Genomic DNA, 14,825 nt, shown 5'->3' on the forward strand with positions numbered 1-14,825 from the left:
TATGAACCCTCCAAGAGAGTTCAGAAACAAGTAATAGAGACATTACTGGACAAACTGCCTTGTTAGGAAATGGACTGAGGGTTTTCACTGTTTGCCTAACATTTCCCAGCTGAAATTAATAGAGTTTTGGTGGATATTGATAACATCTAGTGCATATAAAACAAACCTAGTCCTACTCCTTATAGGAGAGGTTTTCCGGTAGGTCATCTGTTGCCTGAATCTAAATTCAGTGATAGGCTTGTTCACAAACAGTTCTGTCTGGTATGCCATTGTTTATATCTCTTTTTTTTTTTCAGATAACACCTTAAAATCCAAGATCTTGTCTGTTCTGCACGGCAACTAAAGATCACACAGCACTTTTCCGTAAGTGTACAGTTTTGTGTCACCTATCCTATTCCAATTTTCCCCATCCTCTGCTGTTGTGCCTGTTATGCACTAGAACTGCCCTCCACCCTATGCATGGGTGCATTCCAGTGATGCTATATCTCTATAAAGTGGTTGCCATTAAAATGTAAACATTTACCAATATTTAGCAACCATCGGTGTCAGAGATACCACATTATTTTCCTATTCTTAGAATGGGAAATAACTAGTATCTGAGACACTCTGTTGAGGTAACTTCTCATAAATATTGAACATATAATGACTCTTTCTGTACTTTGTGAAGCACTTTTGGAATCCTTCAGGATGAAAAATACTATATAAATGCAAAATGTTATTTCCCTTCAGAATATAGTTTCAGAGTTGTATTTAGTCTGCCTGCATTCCTGTTGATTCTGACATAGATTTTTGTGAGAGGCTAAAATTAACATTATTTTGTAGTATTTTGGAGATTGATTTTTACTTGCGAGACACTTGAAAGAACTCTTAGGGCCATTTTTGGTGCTAACATTTGAAAGCTTTTCTTTACAGTGTATCCTCTATCATATATACTAGTGTAAGTAAAGTTAGACACTGTACATGGAATAATTATATTGTAATGCATTGGGCTTTTTTAACATACAGATATTGCTACAGAAAAATCTATAGAAGCCAAAGTAATAGAAAAAATCTAGTGTACAGAGAGGGCATATTGATATTCATTAGTCCGATGAAATGTCAAGCTGGTTCAAAGCTTGCTAAACACCTGTTCTATTTCTTTGTAATAAGGTTCAAAAGTTGTCTTTCCTTGATGCTGGAACATGCACACATCTAGTAGTCTTGAAAGATTATGTGTTTTCCCCTTCACTAGCTATGCAATATTTAGATTTTATATCAGTTGAAAATTGGGCAGCTGGCAAAACATTTCCTCTTTCATTATATTGCTAATGATGTATGGCCTATACGTTTCAAATAAGGAAATGATGTTAAGTGTGATCATTGTGTTACAAGATGCTATGTCACTTGCTGTTCATTATAAATAGGTAAATTTCATATCTTCAAATCAGATCATTGGTGTATTTCTGTTATAGATACTTACAGTGTCTAGTACTTTAGATTATTTAATTAGGAGATAACTAGGTGATATTATATGAACATTCTTCTTACCTATAAAACAAGACCTGATGTGATTCAGATACCACTTATTCTTGTAATATTTTGGATGAAGTAAAGATTAAAGGTAAAAGATCAAGAGCAGTGAGGAGGCATTTATTAATTTTACTTTTTGCTATGAGGTATATTGTTGTGTGCTCCCAAAAGGCTGTACAATTGTCATTTTGTATTACAGTATAAGTTTAAAGGTAACCAAACTAAGCTTTCTCTTTTCCTCTCAATATCTATGCATAACTCACAGAAACATTAAAGATAATTATTATGTTCACAAGCCAAACAATAAAGGGAGAATAAACTATAAATACAAGTGTTTTTTGGTAGAGAGGGACATGATGGTAGTTTAAGATCAAACTCAAATGTTGATTTTTGGTTAATTTAAAAACTTTTTATTGCCAGATTTTTTGGTTTCTGCTTAAAAAATGTAGGGCAATGAACATTTCTCTGCTTTGGACAGCAATCAAATGTAAAATAATAGGACTCCTACTATATGAATTTCATTCCAGAAGTGACAATATATGTTTGAAAACAACATTATTTGGAAGTACTTTATGCTTCACTTGTAGGGGTAATATATGCAGAAATATATAGTAATGAAGTATTTATTAATTGAGTATTTAATATTAAGCACTGGAAAGTCAAGTTGGTCAAAAATAAGAAACCTTTTTTTATTAACGCTTTCACAAGAAAAAATTGTCCCTGTTTTTCATTGAAAGTTTTCAACTTTGAAAACTTTCAACTAACTCTTCTTGCAAGTACATGATAAAGAACATGTTGGACTTGATTCTTATTTATACTAGGGCCCTTTCTGTCACTCTGGCAGAGTAAAGAGGCTTAGACTGGGTGAAAATGTACACCCATTTTAAGGCCAGTTTGCACATCCAGTGTGGTGTAAATGAGAATTGGAGCCATTGTTTGTGTGTGTGTGTGTGTGTGTGTGTGTGTGTTTGGGGGAGGTGGGGGGTTAAGTAAAATAGGAAGCGATATGCTTTGGTCAATACTGACTTATTACGGTTGCCACAAAATAATCAATATTTTTCAACAAATACCACATAGTTACCACAATTATTTCCCCTTCTGAGTATTGGGAAGAATTGTGGTATTTGTTTGGCAAACCCTGACTTTTTAATGGTGACCACTGTAAGTATACTTTGAGAAGGGCTTAATCAGAGTTCTTGACTGAATTTATCAGCAAGTGCCCTGGAGACTTATCTATTCCCAAATTATAGTTCAACTTGATGGAAAGTTCCAGATGATTTATATAAATATATCTGCCACTCAGCTTGGACCCTGAACTGTGAAGATATATTAACATTGCTTTTACAAATGTCTTTGCAAAGGTTTGCTCCACTGGCATGGATGTTAGCCCTTATCCTTGAGTGATGTGCCCAAGGGGTCTGATAAAGAGTCTAGTTATGTTTGTGAATATTCAGTACTTTGATTTGAGTGTCTACGTTGGCACATATGATTCACAAATTTTAAAACTGCAGTCCTTTGACAACTGAAAAGGTACTCGTGCTACATATGCAGAGAGATCTTTCAGACTGTAATTGTATATTTTCAAAATAACTACACGGTTAAAAGCAATCCTATTGTTTGGATTTGGTATGCTACCTTTACCCTCCTGTTCTATTTACTCTGACATGAGAGCTAATACCCATGGAATTGCTTGGCAGCTGTATGACCCAGATGCTAATAACTGGTATGCATTTTTTCTTGTATCACCATCTGGCTCTTAATCATATTAGCTGTTTTCCAGGCGAGCATCTTGGCTCGCTTAATTGTTGGATATTCTCTCATGGTGAATTTGCACATAAGGATAACTGTGGGTCAGGCACCTGATGTGCTCACTTGGGTGTCCAGGCAGCATTTTTGCATGATTGACTCTTGTGTACGAATGGTTTCTCTCCTGTTCATATGTTAAGAAGCCTTTGGGCGAAACTCATTTCCAAGACACCTGTAGAGTAGAGACACTTTGATATTAAGTTTTTAGTCATCTTTTGGAAAAGTTGTCAGGTCTGTGTCTAATAGCACAGACGGTGATGTCAAGACAATTCAAAACTTTACTAAGCACTGGTCTAGTGTGTGTTTGTCATTAAATCATCCCATGCAGCATACAGGGGGCAACAGTTCCTTCTCCAAAGAAGAGTTTCCTGTACAGTTGCACTCGTGTCATATTTGTTAGAGCAAAAATATAGCTTGATTCTAAGGTCATGTTTCTGCTGATAGCACAGTAGCACATTTTCCCAGAGATTCCCTTAATTGAAATCATATTGTAATCAGCTTCTCAGTGGCCAAAGGCAGTGTGTTTGCCCTTCAAGTCACTTCTGTCAGAACTCTTTTCTGTGTGAGCAGCATTTAGTATTTTGTTTGACATCTGAAACCTTGGAGTGGATTTATTCACTGTTGCCATTGTCATTGGTACTATTATGTATATTGCGGTATGTCGCAGGGTAGGTACACCCCGTCACGGGGTATCAGGTCACATGCGGTCCAAAAAAAGGGAAAAGGCTGTACCGCAACCAGTTGATTCTTATGCTGATGACCTTTATGATAAACATGTAGTATGGCCTAGTGTCTGGCATCAATAAAGTTGCCCTTCCAGTCAGGGCAGTGTGGCCTAATGGCCAAAGGCAATAAAGTGGCCTTACCGCTCAGGGCAGCATGGCCCAATGGCCAAAGTCAGTAAACGGCACGTCTACATGGGGCAGTGTGGCCTAATGGCCAGAGTCAGTAAAGTAGCCCACCTCTGTGGGATTGCATGGCCTGTTGGGGGTGTGAGGCACCACTCAGGGTGGTGCAGCGCCCTGGGTAAGGAGACTCAGGCCCTCCCTGCTCCTCTGAGTCCCAGCCCAGGGCCCTGGCAGTGCTGGGGCTGCTCACCACGAGTCAGTGGGGATCCTCCCAATACACGCTGACTGGTTGCCTGGTTCACTCACTGGTGAAAAGTTTAAGTCCCCTGAGCTGCTTCTTACTCTTTCCCCCCCTCATTGAATCTCCTCAGTTCCTCGGTTCCTCAAATGACCGGGCTCCCAGCGGTGCGGTCCCTTCTTAGGGCTCATCGGGCAGCCTGGAGTCTGTCTGGAACTCTGCGAGCCATGGTCCTGCAGTCAGGGCCTGTAGCAATTCCCTGGAAAGAGCTCGCAGCCTGTGTCTTCCCCTCTAGCAGCCTGCCCAGACTGAGCTGGGCTGCTACCTTTTCTATGCTGCCTCCAGGCTGAGCATGCCCAGCAGGGTCAGAGGGGTGGGGCTTTCTCAGCCTGCAAAGCAGAGTTAACCCTCTCGGGGCTGGTTTGGGGTAGATAAGCCTTGTCACATGGTAAAATCCAGAGATCCAATCAGGAACACAGCCCCATGGTGCTAGGTGTCGTTCATGCACTAAGCCCAGCGTGACCTCAGCCCTGAGACACTTAGAACTGAAATGGCAAGGAATGCGGGAAGGGAAGAATAGAGGATCATCATATGCACATGTGGGGGTGTTACCAATTGTTATTTTCCTTTTGTCCTCAAGGCAAACATTCTGAAGTGTAGGAGAAATGAACAATCTAAATAGGTACAATTGCTATACGTATGCATGTACACATTTTACGCACATTTATACTTAAAATCCACATCAAATATACACAACAGCCCCTCAACTAAGCATTATAAGCAGACCAATTGGTGTGCCAGAAGAAACGGGCCTTGGAGTGATTTGAAAGAGGAGTGGGTAGGAGTCATTGACGGCATCAATTCAGTGCTTAAGTTGCACTGCAATAGAAAATGCAGACACAGTTGCGTGCAAAGTGGATACATTGGCTCCAAGGACTGCATCATTAGTTAGAGGAGTTGGAGGCAAAGTGGTAAAAGATGAGGAAGTAAGTAAGAAGAAGAGCTGTGAAACCTCTTGAGGGTGAGGAGAAGAAACTGGAACTTGTGGGGGGAAAACAGCAAGCCTGTAGATGGAGTTAAAGATAAAGGCAAGATATTCAGAATGGCTAGCAAAGAAGATGATCTTAGAAGCTTAAGGGATATGGAGCTGACATAAGGAATATGGAGCTCTATGGATAAGGGATATGACACAAAAATGCTAGGTGTTTTTGCTGCGGTGTAACGGCCACCTCAGAGAAACATGTTGTAACAGGGAGCTGGCCTCTTAAATGAAATTGGGCCCAGCTGTATTGTTACAATCCAGCTGCTCTCTGGTTTGGTGTAATGAGGAGGATGGGGCTGTCCCTGGCTGTTTTACATTAGACACAGCCAAAAGGCAACAGTGCATTAGGAACGCAGTGTCCATAGAGAGTGAGTCAGAAGAAGAGCAGAGCAGGGAGGGGATACTCCTAATGGAGTTAATGTGAGAGTTCCCTAGTGAGCAGTGGAGTCAGACCAGGCTGGTGAAAGCAGAAGGCAATGGGAGGTGGGGTAGAAAGGAAGGGTCACCTACAAACTTCCTCAGGTGAGAAAGCCACAGACAGAGAGGCCTGAAGTCTGAGACCTGCAGGGGGAGATGCCTGCTGACTCTCTGAAGTGGAGAGCTGAAGCCAGAGGGCCAGAAAGGGCTGAAGTTTGGGGAAAGCTGGAGGGGTGAGCCCCATGATGTCTCTGGGTAAGGGCTAGAAACATATCTGAGGAGGAAATAGGGCAGAGGCAGATCCCAGGGCTGGGGTGGGGCCTGGTGAGGGATGCCGAAACCATACCTGAGAGCCAGAGTGTGGTGAGAGATGCTGGAGATGTATTGGAGAGCTAGAGCATGGAGAGATCAATGCTGTACTTTGTGTGTTGGTGGGCCATTGGGACTTGAAAGAGTGAATGTACTGCTTGGACTGTGTTGGGTAATTCTGGATTACAATTGTGGGACTTTTGTAATAAATTAACCACACAAAGGGCTACTTCTTTGTGGAAAGTTTGTGCGGAGTTATTGAGACTCCAGAACAAAAGGGAAATGGAGGCAGGCACAGTGGCCATGCCGTGGCCTGTTCCAGTAGGGAGCCCCAGGCAGGGCAGTCTTGTCACCTTAGGTGTAGAATGGAGGTGGACAACCAGCTTCTGGAAAGAGGGGAACTTCAAATGCCTGGAAAAAAGAAATCAAGGCATGTGGCCATTAGCAGGGCCACCCTGAGGACACCAGGGGGTACTCAGGAGGTGTCTACCCTCAACATATGCAAACAGAAGTATTATACCATTGCTAATGCTCATGGATCTCAGAATTAGAAATACCATGTTTGTGTTCCTCCTGCATGAGTTGGGAGAGCACGATTAATCACACTGTTAAACAATAATAGTATACCATTTATTTAAATAGTTTTGGATGTGTTCTACATTTTAAAATATATTGATTTCAATTACGACACAAAATACAAAGTGTACAGTGCTCACTTTATATTTATTTTTAATTGCCAATATTTGTGCTGTAAAAAAACAAAAAAGTATTTTTCAATTCACCTAATACAAGTACCGTAGTGCAATCTCTTTATCATGAAAGCTGAACTTACAAATGTAGAATTATGTACAAAAAAACCTGCATTCAAAAATAGTTTAAAACTTTAGAGCCTACAAGTCCACTCAGTCAGCCAATCGCTCAGCCAAACAAGTTTGTTTACATGTGCAGGAGATAACACTGCCCACTTCTTGTTTACAATGTCACCTGAAAGTGAGAACAGGCATTTGCATGGCACTGTTGTAGCCGGCGTTGCAAGATATTTACGTGCCAGATGCACTGAAAATTCATATATCCCTTAATGCTTCAACCACCATTCCAGAGGACATGCATCCATGCTGATGATGGGTTCTGCTCGATAATAATACAAAGCAGTGCATTTTTATCATCTAAGTCAGACGCCACCAGCAGAAGGTTGATTTTCTTTTTCATGGAATCATAGAATATCAGGGTTGGGAGGGACCTCAGGAGGTCATCTAGTCCAACCCCCTACTCAAAGCAGGACCAATCCCCAACTAAATCATCCCAGCCAGGGCTTTGTCAAGCCTGACCTTAAAAACCAATAAGGAAGGAGATTCCACTACCTCCCTAGGTAACCCATTCCAGTGCTTCACCACCCTCCTAGTGAAAAAGATTTTCCTAATATCCAACCTAAACCTCCCCCACTCTAACTTGAGACCATTACTCCTTGTTCTGTCATCTGCTACCACTGAGAACAGTCTAGATCCATCCTCTTTGGAACCCCCTTTCACGTAGTTGACAGCAGCTTTCAAATCCCCCCCCCAATTCTTCTCTTCTGCAGACTAAATAATCCCAGTTCCCTCAGCCTCTCCTCATAAATCATGTGCTCTAGCTCCCTAATCATTTTTATTGCCCTCTTCTGGACTCTTTCCAATTTTTCCACATCCTCCTTGTAATGTGGGGCCCAAAACTGGACACAGTACTCCAGATGAGGCTCACCAATGCCGAATAGAGGGGAATGATCACGTCCCTCGATCTGCTGCTAATGCTCCTACTTATGCAGCCCAAAATGCCATTAGCCTTCTTGGCAACAAGGGCACACTGTTGACTCATATCCAGCTTCTTGTCCACTGTAACCCCTAGGTCCTTTTCTGCAGAACTGCTGCCTAGCCACTCAGTCCCGAGTCTGTAGCAGTGCATGGGATTCTTCTGTCCCAAGTGCAGGACTCTGCACTTGTCTTTGTTGAACCTCATCATATTTCTTTTGGCCCAATCCTCTAATTTGTCTAGGTCCCTCTGTATCCTATCCCTACCCTCCAGCGTATCTACCACTCCTCCCAGTTTAGTGTCATCTGCAAACTTGCTGAGGATGCAATCCACGCCATCCTCCAGATCATTAATGAAGATATTGAACAAAATTGGCCCCAGGACTGACCCTTGGGGTACTCCACTTGATTCCGGCTGCCAATTAGACATGGAGCTGTTATACCAATAGAATAAAAACCAGCAGGATCTTATTAAGAGGGATAAGGCAAAGATGCCACATTTACTGTAAGTATAATGGTAAAGCAAAAGATAAAAGTAAACAACGTTGTTTGACTACTTATTCCTATTACTACTTATTCCTTATACACACAGATATATATAGATTCATTTACACAATCATTTATTCAAGTTCTGCATAGGTGTTATAGTTACCAGCCTAGAAGTTGCTCATGCCAAGTTACTGGCCAGGTATCTTGGTCATGAGGATGGAGCTGAGTCTGTGTCAGATGCACCTGATGCTCCTGGAGGTTGGCAGCAGAACCAGAGACTCAAAGTCATCAGTCTTGAGAGTCCCTTTCTAGGCTGGCACCTCCCTAACCATTCATGTATATCAAGCATTCATCAGCATACATTCCATATCTTAACGGTATTTTAATTTACTGTCTCCACCACTTTTAAGGTGTGTCTAATTCATTTGAGACTCCCGGCCCTTTAATCACAGAGGGAGGGGGTCTGTCCTAGGAGCCTTGAATGAAGTGAAAGTCACTTAATGGCTTATAGTGTTTGTTTACATTGTATCAATTACTTTAAGATCAAAGTCAATTAACTTGTTTGTAAGTTTTACATAGTAGTAAAGTATCTTTCACAGGATAGATATAATCAATAGTTTCTACAGACAGTAGCTTACAAGTTTTAACAGAAGACCCAAGAGATGTTTGTACTTGGTGAAACCGTTGGATTTTAAAGTGTGGGGGACAAATTATGAGGGGGTCACTGTCTGTCAGGACTGAGATCCCCACTTTGAACTTTAGGGTACAAATGTAGGGGCCTGCGTGAAAAACTTCTAAGCTTAACTACCAGCTTAGCTCTGGTTCGGCTGCCACCATCAATGGATTCCCTCCCTGGGAAGCCTTGAAAAACCCTCACCAAATCCCTGGTGAAAACAAATCCAAAACCCCTTGGATCTTAAAACAAGGAGAAATTAACCATTCCCCTCCTTCCTCCCACCAACTCCTGGTGAATCAGTTCCAACCCCCCCCCTGGGATCTACAACAGGGAGAAATTAACCATCCCCCCTCCTTCCTCCCACCAACTCCTGGTGAATCAAGATCCAAAACCCCTTTGGATCTAAAACAAGGAAAAATCAATCAGGTTCTTAAAAAGAAGGTTTTTAATTAAAGAAAAAGGTAAAAATCATCTCTGTAAAATCAGTATGGAAATAACCTTACAGAGTAATCAAACTTAAAGAGCTCAGAGGACTCCCCTCTAGTCTCAGGTTCAAAGTACAGCAAACAAAGATAAACACTCTAGTAAAAGGTACATTTACAAGTTGAGAAAAACAAAGGAAAACTAACACGCCTTGCCTGGCTATTTACTTACAAGTTTGAAATAGGAGAGGCTTGTTTAGAAAGATGTGGAGAACCTGGATTGATGTCTGGTCCCTCTCAGTCCCCGAGAACGAACACACTCCCAAACAAAGAACACAAACAAAAGCCTTCCCCCCCCAAGATTTGAAAGTATCTTGTCCCCTTATTGGTCCTTTAGGTCAGATGCCAGCCAGGTTACCTGAGCTTCTTAACCCTTTACAGGGAAAAGGATTTTGGAGTCTCTGGCCAGGAGGGATTTATAGTACTGTACATGGGACAGCTATTACCCTTCCCTTTATAGTTATGACACTGTCACTTGGGGGAATCACTGTTAATACCTTCTTAAATATCCCTACATAGCCATTGATCACCACCCATTGAGCCCGATGATCTAGCCAGCTTTCCATCCACGTTATAGTCCATTCATCCAGCCCATACTTCTTTAACTTGCTGGCAAGAATACTGTGGGAAACCGCATCAAAAGCTTTGCTAAAGTCAAGGAATAACACGTCCACTGCTTTCCTCTCATCCACAGAGCCAGTTATCTCATCATGGAAGGCAATTAGGTTAGTCAGGCATGACATGCCCTTGGTGAATCCATGCTGACTGTTCCTGATCACTTTCCTCTCCTTTAAGTGCTTCAAAATTGATTCCTTGTGGATCTGCTTCATGATTATTTTTTTTGGTGGTTCAGGTTCCGTAGTTTCCACATCGGAGTGTTGCACTTTTAAGATTTCTGAAAACATGCTCCACAAATCATCCCTCTCAGATTTTGGAAGGCACTTCAGATTCTTAAATCTTGGGTCGAGTGCTGTAGCTATCTTTAGAAATCTCACATTGGTACCTCCTCTGAGTTTTGTGAAATCTGCAGTGAAAGTGTTCTTAAAATGAACAACATTCTGGGTCATCATCCAAGATTGCTATAACATGAAATATATGGCACAATGTGGATAAAACACAGAGCAGGAGACAGACAATTCTCCCCAAAGGAGTTCAGTCACAAATTTAATTAATGCCTTATTTTTTTTAACAAGTGTCATCAGTATGGAATCATGTTGTCTTGAATGGTGTCCGAAGCATGAAGAGGCATACAAATGTTTAGCAGATCTGGCATGTAAATACCTTCAAATGCCAGCTATAAAAGTTCCATGCAAATGTCTGTTTTCACCTTCAGGTGACATTGTAATTAAGAAGCAGGCAGCATTATCTCCTGTAAATGAAAACAAACTTGTTTCTCTTAGCGATTGGCTAAACAAGAAGTAGGACTGAGTGGACTTGTAGGCTCTAAAGTTTTGCACTGTTTCGTTTTTGAGTGCAGTTATGTAACAAAAAAAATCTACATTTTTAAGTTTCACTTTCATGATCAAGAGATTGCATTATGGAACTTGTATGAATTGAAAAAATACTGTTTCTTTTGTTTATCATTTTTACAGTGCAAATATTTGTAATAAAAATAATATAAAGTGAGTAGTGTACACTTTGTATTCTGTGTTGTAACTGAAATAAATATATCTGGAAATGTAGAAAAACATACAAAATATTTAATAAAATTATATTGTTTAACTGTGTGATTGAAACTGTGATAAATCATGATTAATTTTTTTATCGCGATTAATTTTTTTTAGTTAATAGTCTGACTTAGCTGTGATTATCCGACAGCCCTACTCTCTACACAAGAGATGGCACTCAAAAGGCAGGTAGGATACAATGCATCCTAGCCCTCATCCCAGCCAATGTGGTAGATCTGGTTGTCTCTCTCAGATTGCAATCAATGGGACTATTAAGGTAAATTGAACAGGTTTTTGTCAAAATAGTAGAGAATGAAATTTTGTCCCAGAATCAGAAATATTAGTCTTGTATTTAGGTGTAAAAAGTCAGTTCAAAGGGACCATATAATATAGTTTCTCCAACCATGAAGTAACATAACTGAAGCTGATTTGTACAGGTAATTGTACTTAGTTATATTCCACTGACTGTGTACATGACATAGCATTAAAACTTCCTTCAAAAGTTTAAAAGTCAGCATCAACTTTTTTGGTGTGCTTTCAATGAAATTTTGAACATATTTCACAGGTGCGAAAACACAAAAATCCAGAACAATTCAGCTTTATGAAGATGTTTCTAAGGCAAAAACTTAATGGAGCTTCAGTTAAGGTTTGAATGTAACTTCTGGATCAGATTTATATTTCAGGGGGAGATCCTTGTGATGTAACAATGTTCTTTTTTATTGGCATTATCCCTTACTTGAAAATTGTGACCAAAATTTAAGAGTCTGGATTCATACTGAACTATCTAGCAGCTATAAACTTAGATTATAAATTGAAATATAAAATTAAATAGTAATTGAAGCTATTGCTTACAATACCTGGAGGTTCTATTAGACACTTGCTCATAGATCATAAGAAGTTATAAATCCAGATCTTTAAATGTGGTCTGCCAAACTTTGGAAGTCTTGAAAATCAGTTTTGCAGACACTGACATTACAGAGTGAATCATTCTCACCTGCTGAGAGCTGGCAGTGTAGATTATGACTGGAACTAAATGCTCTTTTGGAATTTAACCTCTGCTCTCTCTGCAGGGTATATCCCCTCTGGCCATAAAAATTGTTTGACCACAGCAGGAGAGGCATATTACCATTTTTCTACGGTGTTACTTACTTGTAATTTTGCTGATATTCCTTGACTTTAGCAAAGCTTTTGATACGGTCTCCCACAGTATTCTTGCCGCCAAGTTAAAGAAGTATGGGCTGGATGAATGGACTGTAAGATGGATAGAAAGCTGGCTAGATCGTCAGGCTCAACGGGTAGTGATCAATGGCTCCATGTCTAGTTGGCAGCCGGTTTCAAGCGGAGTGCCCCAAGGGTCGGTCCTGGGGCCGGTTTTGTTTAATATCTTTATTAATGATCTGGAGGATGGTGTGGACTGCACTCTCAGCAAGTTTGCAGATGACACTAAACTAGGGGGCGTGGTAGATACACTAGAGGGTAGGGGTCGGATACAGAGGGACCTAGACAAATTAGAGGATTGGGCCAAAAAAAACCTGATGAAGTTCAACAAGGACAAGTGCAGAGTCCTGCACTTAGGACGGAAGAATCCCATGCACTGCTACAGACTAGGGACCGAATGGCTAGGTAGCAGTTCTGCAGAAAAGGACCTAGGGGTCACAGTGGACGAGAAGCTGGATATGAGTCAACAGTGTGCTCTTGTTGCCAAGAAGGCTAATGGCATTTTGGGCTGTATAAGTAGGGGCATTGCCAGCAGATCGAGGAACGTGATCGTTCCCCTTTATTCGACATTGGTGAGGCCTCATCTGGAATACTGTGTCCAGTTTTGGGCCCCACACTACAAGAAGGATGTGGAAAAATTGGAAAGAGTCCAATGGAGGGCAACAAAAATGATTAGGGGTCTGGAGCACATGATTTATGAGGAGAGGCTGAGGGAACTGGGATTGTTTAGTCTCCAGAAGAGAAGAATGAGGGGGGGATTTGATAGCAGCCTTCAACTACCTGAAGAGGGGTTCCAAAGGGGATGGAGCTCGGCTGTTCTCAGTGGTGGCAGATGACAGAACAAGGAGCAATGGTCTCAAGTTGCAGTGGGGGAGGTCCAGGTTGGATATTAGGAAACACTATTTCACTAGGAGGGTGGTGAAGCACTGGAATGCGCTACCTAGGGAGGTGGTGGAGTCTCCTTCCTTGGAGGTTTTTAAGGCCTGGCTTGACAAAGCCCTGGCTGGGATGATTTAGTTGGGAATTGGTCCTGCTTTGAGCAGGGGGTTGGACTAGAAGACCTCTTGAGGTCCCTTCCAACCCTGATATTCTATGAGTCTATGATTCTATGATTTAATAGAGTGATGTGTGCAAGCAAATAAAAATTAATTGGAGTCAAAAACTGTAGACCCTCATTATTCAGCACTTGGACTAAAAATATCATATTTTTCAGCGTTCAGTGTTTGATTTTTCTACTGAATAGAAATGATCTGCTCTTTCTTAAAATAATACTTTTTGGAACCACTTATAGTAGGCTACTTCAATGCTCCATTAGCCTGCTTCAGGCCTTGCAAATGATCCACCACAAATCACTATCTAGGGACAGACTTTGGAGACAGTCGAGCCCATCTGCTATCTCGGTAGCCAACTTTCTCAAAATACAGAAATCAACAGTGAGATCCAGCACAGGATCCAGTGCGCAAGTGCTTCCTTTTGGGAAATTGCTTCAACGTGTTTTCACAGACTGTGACCTCTGGCAGGACACCAAGATCCAGAGCTATAAGATAATTGTTATTCCTCCTTCTTTATGGATATGAAAACTGGGTGATTTATCAAGAGTCTGGAAAGGTACCACCAACGAAGCCTTTAGAAGATCCTTCACATCAAGTGGGAAGATCGCTGCACTAACCCCAGCATCCTCACTGAAACCAACATCACCAGCATTGAAGCAATGATCCTCATGCACCAACTCCGCTGGGCTGGACATTGTGTGTGGATGCCAGATTTTCACCTCCCAGAACAAGTCCTCTCAGCTTACCCATGGTCAGAGATCCTGTGGTGATCAGAGGAAATGCTACAAAGACACTGAAAGTGTATTTCAAAGAAAACTGAGGTGGACATCACAAGCTAGGAGGAACAAGCCACCAACTGACCTCAATAGCGCCACATCCTCCATCAGGCAGTGGCCTGGTTCTAGGAGAAGTGTCTTGCCCTTGAAGCTGAAAAGAGAGAGAGAAGGAAAAAGAAAGAACTTTCTCCCAGCTGATAGCTGACCCACCAGGAAATGTCTGTACCTACTGCGGGCAGATCTGTGGTTCCAGGATCAGACTCCTGAGTCATCTCAGGACCCATATGTAAATCTGTTGTAGAGATCATCCTCAAATCGAGGGATCGCCAATGATGATGATAGTGGGCTATAAATATATTGTCAAATCTGCTGCAATAATCTGCTGCAATAATCTGCCTCCTTGGTATGTTAGCCACAGAGATATGATTTGTTGATATCTTTTGTGATTACAAACAGTACAGTGCTTGAGCAAAGCAGACATGATTTCCCTCTAATCCCAATATTGCAAGATG

Source organism: Malaclemys terrapin, chromosome 2, assembly GCF_027887155.1.
Source record: "Malaclemys terrapin pileata isolate rMalTer1 chromosome 2, rMalTer1.hap1, whole genome shotgun sequence".
Lineage (NCBI taxonomy): Eukaryota > Metazoa > Chordata > Testudines > Emydidae > Malaclemys > Malaclemys terrapin.